The following is a 6000-nucleotide window of genomic DNA, read 5'->3' on the forward strand; positions in this document are numbered from 1 at the left end:
CCCACCTTGCCCTCCCACCATTTTCTTTACTCCCAACTCACCTGTCTTCACCTACCACAGAATAGAGGTGACAGGAAAAAGACCAGTTATGTTAGTGTCTCCATGTCAACCAGACAATATTCTCTCCATTCTAATTCCTCAACCAAATTGAAAGACTAGATCAATATGTGAAGCATTGCTGTAGTGAGGGAGGGGCATGGCCTCAAGAACTGTAGAAAAATCCAGAGAAAGAAGATAAAGGGAAAGAGCAATACTTCCTGACTGGAGTCTAGCTCTGATTATGGTTAGGGAAATGTTGGCCATGGGCATCAAAATGTGAGGATGCTCAAAGAAGGTAGAAACCCACATCAGGACCATAATTGCCTGATGGCATGATCATCTGTGTTTCTTATCTACCCCAACATCAGGAAACACTAGTGGCAGTGGATTCTAACCGGGCTGTCACTGGCTAATGATTTGCTTCCTTATTTTGGTTAGATTTTTAAGTCACTCTACAAAGTCCTGGCTATTGTCATGACCGTTTTATGCATACTTTCTTCTTACCAAGTGTCTCTCTTCACCTTTCTTCCCTGCCACCCCCTTCCTTCTCCCAGAACCTCCTCTTCAGCTTTCATATTACACGCTTTATTTTATATCACCCCTTTTCACTCCCATCCCTTAATGACGTCACTTCTTTCCCTCCCATAGTCCCCCTTCTACTTCCATGATCTCCCCCAGCACTCCCACATACTTGTATGCAAATGGGAGAGAAAACCTGTGCAGTATTTCTGAGCCTGCCTTATTTACCTTAACACAATGCTTTCCAGTTCAATCCACCTTTCCAAAAGTGCCCTGATTGCAGTTTTTCTTTAGAGTGACATATAGTCTCGTGAGTGTATGTACTACATTTTTTTTTTTTTTAGCATTTCATCCAGTAACGGACATCTAGGCTGGTTCCTTTCTTAGCTGTTGTAAAGAGCACAGCAATAATAAGGATGTGAAACTTAACCACTAAGAAAATGCAAACCTAAGTAAACCATTCTGACATTCCATCTCACCCCAGTGAGGATTACTGGCATCAAGAAAACAACAAATGCCAGCCAAGAGGCAGAGAAAAGGGAACCTTTCTCATTGCTTGAGAACAGGTAAGCTGGTGTGCCCTTATGCAAATTAGTGCGGCGGAGGCTTGCAAAACTAAAAGTTGAAGCATTGTTAGAAACAGCTGCCCTGCACCTGAATGTTGGACTATGCATTTACTTCTCTCCGTTCGCTTACATGGCAGCCATAACGATGGGTCCCATGATCACCAACGATGAGGCAGAGGGGTCCTGTACTCAAAGTCTTAGAGACAGCAAGTCACAGAGATTCAAGTCCAAAGAGTTTTCAGCCTGAATTGGGCTCATGGTAGAAGGAGCGTCCTTCCAAAGGCAGGTGATTTCTCCGTAGAGAGTTACGGGATTCTTCTAGATGTGTGAGATTCTAAGCAGTGACTGACAATACAGAGGGAGTCCCTGGTTCTTCTGATTGCAGAGGAGCCACATAACCCTGAAACAACTTTCTTGTTTAGAAACTATAGTCTTTTCCAATGCTATGTTCAGATAACACGCAGTGGCACCTGATGTAGGTGCAAACTCTACATGATCCCATGACGAATGAACTGGGAAAATTCTAAAGAAATGGGAAAATGAGAGAACTCACATCAATTTGGTATAATTTTGAATTGCTTGATTTTTTGATATTATTTTCATTTGTTTGTTTGCTTGCTTTTTATATATGACTTTACAGACACCCCATTCCCCCACCCCCACAACACCAAGGCTCTCAGTTTTTCCTCCTAGCTGAACACTTGAACCTAGAATCAAAGCACACAGCTTGGACTTAGGCAGAAACGACTCTCCGGGCCTCCTGTGCCAAGTTTACAAACCAGGTAATGACTGCAGGGTGTTCTGCTAACAGCTCCCACATGCCGAGGGCACTCTGCCAAAGGCAAAGCAAGGAATGGAAAGGAAACCAATTTCATGGAAGGAAGGTAGTGTGAAAGCTCGCTTCTTCTTGGCTCTCAATTTAAAACCATGTCATTAAAACTTAGAGCCTTAACAATTATACCTTTTCCACATCCAGCCCAGGAGCTGCAGCCAAGTGCCTGCAAACACCTGTGTTGGACTCCTACCAGAAATGAGCCACTCGCCTGCAGCCAAATTAGGCAGGAAGAATGAATTAATAAAGTACCCCCTTTCCTCTGTTCTCTTTGCTCTCTATTCATTTTACGATCCACTTAAAGATGTGATTTGGAGGAGAATAGAAGGAATGTAGGGAGAGGAGGTAAAGATCAAGGCTAGAAAGCAAAGAAAGCACGAGAAGACCGTAGACACGTGGAACAGTCACTCAGGAGGAACTCTGCTAACTGCGGAAATTTAATACTATTCCAGAAAGCACACAGAACCCAACCCCACCCTCCCACACCACACACTGAGCTTTGGATGAGCATTCTCATTAGAGATTAGTGCTTTGGATCTGTTGGCTCAGATCTAAACTGTGACTCAGTTTCCTGCACTCATGTGCCTGTTTTGGCTTCAAAACTCCTTTGGGGGAAATTGTCCTTGACACTGACAACCAGGGAGCTAACAAGAAAACAGGTATGGGAGAAGTCACATCTCATGTTTGCTTTTTAATGCGCTTAGCCTATAAAAGCCACACATCTCATTCCCCCATGCTGGTAGCATCCGGTTTCAACTGCTGCCAAGGGGACTAGGCTAAGTAATCCCTGGAAGAGGAGTGTGACTTATTGGTGCATTATTAGCTGTCTACCCAAAAAATGTTCTCAGAGATTTGGTCAGGACACAATCCTGAAAGTCACATGTTTAGGGGAAAGGGGAGATACTGGGAAGGAATTTTTAAAAATTAAAATCCCATGGGCTATCTTCTCTCAAAACCCTTAGACCTATACAGTATATCATAGCCTGTGGACAGTATATGAAGCTGTGGACAGCATTTTAGTGCTTTCCTGGTGACTCCCAGGTCCATGGGCCCCTAAATTTAATGGTGGATTTGCTACATTCTCTCAGGAATTCCTCAGTGGCTAGCTAGGCAACAGCTGTGATCAGAGCCTTGTTTTAAATAACGTTTGCACCTCCTAAGTCTTTAATTCACCTGGAGACTATAAGAAACTTAAGCCTCATGAAAGTGATTTAGTCACATTGTTAAAGTCCAATTTTGGTAGGCAACTTGCATTTGGAAAGCACCATCAAATCCCAGCACACAGGTGGCCGTGTGTGCACAAGCAAAGTCACCCCACCAAGGAAATAGTCTGTCATCACTTAATCGTTTATAGCTCTTTAAAAATGGCCTTACAAGTAAAACTGCAATCGTGAAACAAAAAAAAAAAAAAGCACACTGTCCTCATTTTCCTGATGAGAAAACCGTGACTTGAACAAACTAGACATTTTCCTGGTGCCAGAAGGCTGAAGGCTGCAGCCAAGACACTGATTGCTAACTCGGTGTCCTCACACTTATGGAAAAATTTAGCCATTCTTTCTGATAGCTGCCATTTTCAAAGATATTTTTTAAAGCTGCTGGTTTTCAAATATCTTCAAGAAAAAAATAATCTGTCATCTGTTCTCCAACCTGGTCTTAGACTTGAGATTCTTCTCTTACTTTTCTTCTTGCGATGTCCATGTTCAGGTTTTATCCTTTTTGGACCTCATGTATTTTCTGATGGTCATTCATCTTTAAAAAAAAAAAAAACACCCGAGTTTGACTGAAGCTACATGGTTTATATGATTGCGTGTGCTTCTAGTCATCAGGGATGCTTGCCACAGCTCTTGCTCTTGCCTCCCACCCTTGCCAATTTGAAATGCTGGTACCTCACCCATCCTCCCTTTCTTTAACTATAAAAATGGAACAAGTGTTTTGTTGCTGTATTTGAAGGCAGCAGGGATTCAGGTCAAGGTCTGCAACATGTATGTCCTGGCCTCATGAGCTGATTCATTATTACAGGTTGAGAACAACTCCCTTAAACTTGCAAGGCCAGGCCAGTGTATAAAAGCCACTAAATCTGCTTAGGGGACAATTTGACTTCATTATTCTCTTTTACCACGTTCTAATCTTTGTTCAGAACCGTTCCTATTGTTCCCTCTCAATACGAAGTTTCCTTTCAACCTTTTAAAAATGATCACTGACCTTTTCTCCTTACCTTAGCTCATGTTGCCTTCTAGAAATTCCCAAATTATTGAAGCCTTCATAATACTTCCTCTCAAATTAAATACTTTAAAGTTTTTCTCTATGAAATTTCGTTATTCTAGAAGTGAGAATGAGATTATGGGAACAGAGTTGGCAAACCATAAGCTAAATCCAGCCTGTGGCCTAGTTCTTAGGGGGTCCAGCCCATGGCCTAGCTCTTTAAGGACCCAAGCTGAAAATGGTTTTTACATCTTTAAAAGAACTGAGAAATCGAATCATAGAATGTCAGTAGACAGAGGCAGAAGAGAGCAGAATGCCTTTAAGGGAAGAATTTGCCAGAACCATCTCCTAGAGTGTACATAACCCTCCCTTGGGTCCCTCTGTTGCTGGCTTCCACAACCTTAATTCTTTCAAACTTTCTCCCAAGTCTGCTAAAGTAGACATTCTAGGATTCCAGTGTGACAAGTCACAAACCGAAACTGACCCCTAAGGCTTGTGATGATCCATGTGACAAATGGATCTGAGAACTTCCTCAAGGCCTCCTTTGCTCCACACCACTTGTGTCTGTGTGTCTGAGTGTGTGTGTCTGTGTGTGTGCACATGTGTGTGCACATGTGTGCGAGCATGCACACATGTACATGTTGTCCATGTGGAGCATCCAGGGTCACAAAGAGCAACTCCTGACACCACAACCTCTACATTCCTACTGCTTTTTTCTCCTCGGAAATCCTGTCCGTCTCTCTTCCCAGTGCTCATGGAGAGAGGAAGACATAACACCCAGGTAGGGTAAGTGGGAGACAGCAGCAAGTGCAAGTAGGAAAATGAAGGCGTAAATCACGAACAATCCCATATCAGTTTGGAATTATGATTAATAGAATGGTTATTTATTTAAGGGGGAAAAACTTACAGATCACCGTCCCACACAACAGCCCTCTGTGCAATCACAATCGGGAAGGGAGCCTAGTCATCGGAAGTGGAGTCTGAAGCCAGAGAGGAGTGGAGGGCAGTTGCTGCTTTTTTAAAGAAAGAGAGACCACGCCCCCATTGGGCTGGTTTCTCAGCAGCTATTGGCTGAAGGAGCGGAAGGAGCTCCTGCAATGGGAAAAGAAGTCTGAAAGATGTCTGCCCCAGAGGTTGTCCCAGATGGAGAAAATGGATCCTCATGGTGCAATTGTCCTGCCAGGAGAGAAGCTATTCTATGTAGTAATATGGCCTCTCATTGGTTCCCAGCTGCTCAGCCCCGAAATAATTACACAGAAACTGTATTCTTTAAATCACTGCTTGGCCCATTAGCTCTAGCTTCTTATCGGCTAGCTCTTACATATTAATTTAACCCATTTCTATTAATCTGTGTATCGTCACATGGCTGTGGCTTACTAGCTAAAGTTCTCAGTGTCTGTCTCCGGCAGTTCCATGACTTCTCCTCTGACTCTGCCCTTCTTTCTCCCAACATTCAGCCCAGTCTTCCCCACCTAGCTCTGCTCTGGCCTGCCCTCCTCTTGTATAGGCTCAAAGCAGTTTCTTTATTAACCAATGGTATACAGAGGGGAATCCTACATCAATTCTATTCTAGTTATTTATTATTAGTAGTTTTGTTTTTCTTTTTTTTAATATTTATTTATTTATTAGTAGTTTTGTTTTTCAAGACAGATTTCTGTATGTAACCCTCGCTCTCTAGGAACTCGCTCTGTAGACCAGGCTAACCTTGAACTCACAGACACCTGTCTCTGCTTCATGAGTGCTGGGATTAAAGGTGAGAGTCACCACCTCGGAACTGAGGGACGCTATTCCAAAAGAAGGCACTGTGGCAATCAGACGGCTATGTGAACCACCCTGCAGGAC

This window comes from Arvicola amphibius, chromosome 12, assembly GCF_903992535.2.
Source record: "Arvicola amphibius chromosome 12, mArvAmp1.2, whole genome shotgun sequence".
NCBI lineage: Eukaryota > Metazoa > Chordata > Mammalia > Rodentia > Cricetidae > Arvicola > Arvicola amphibius.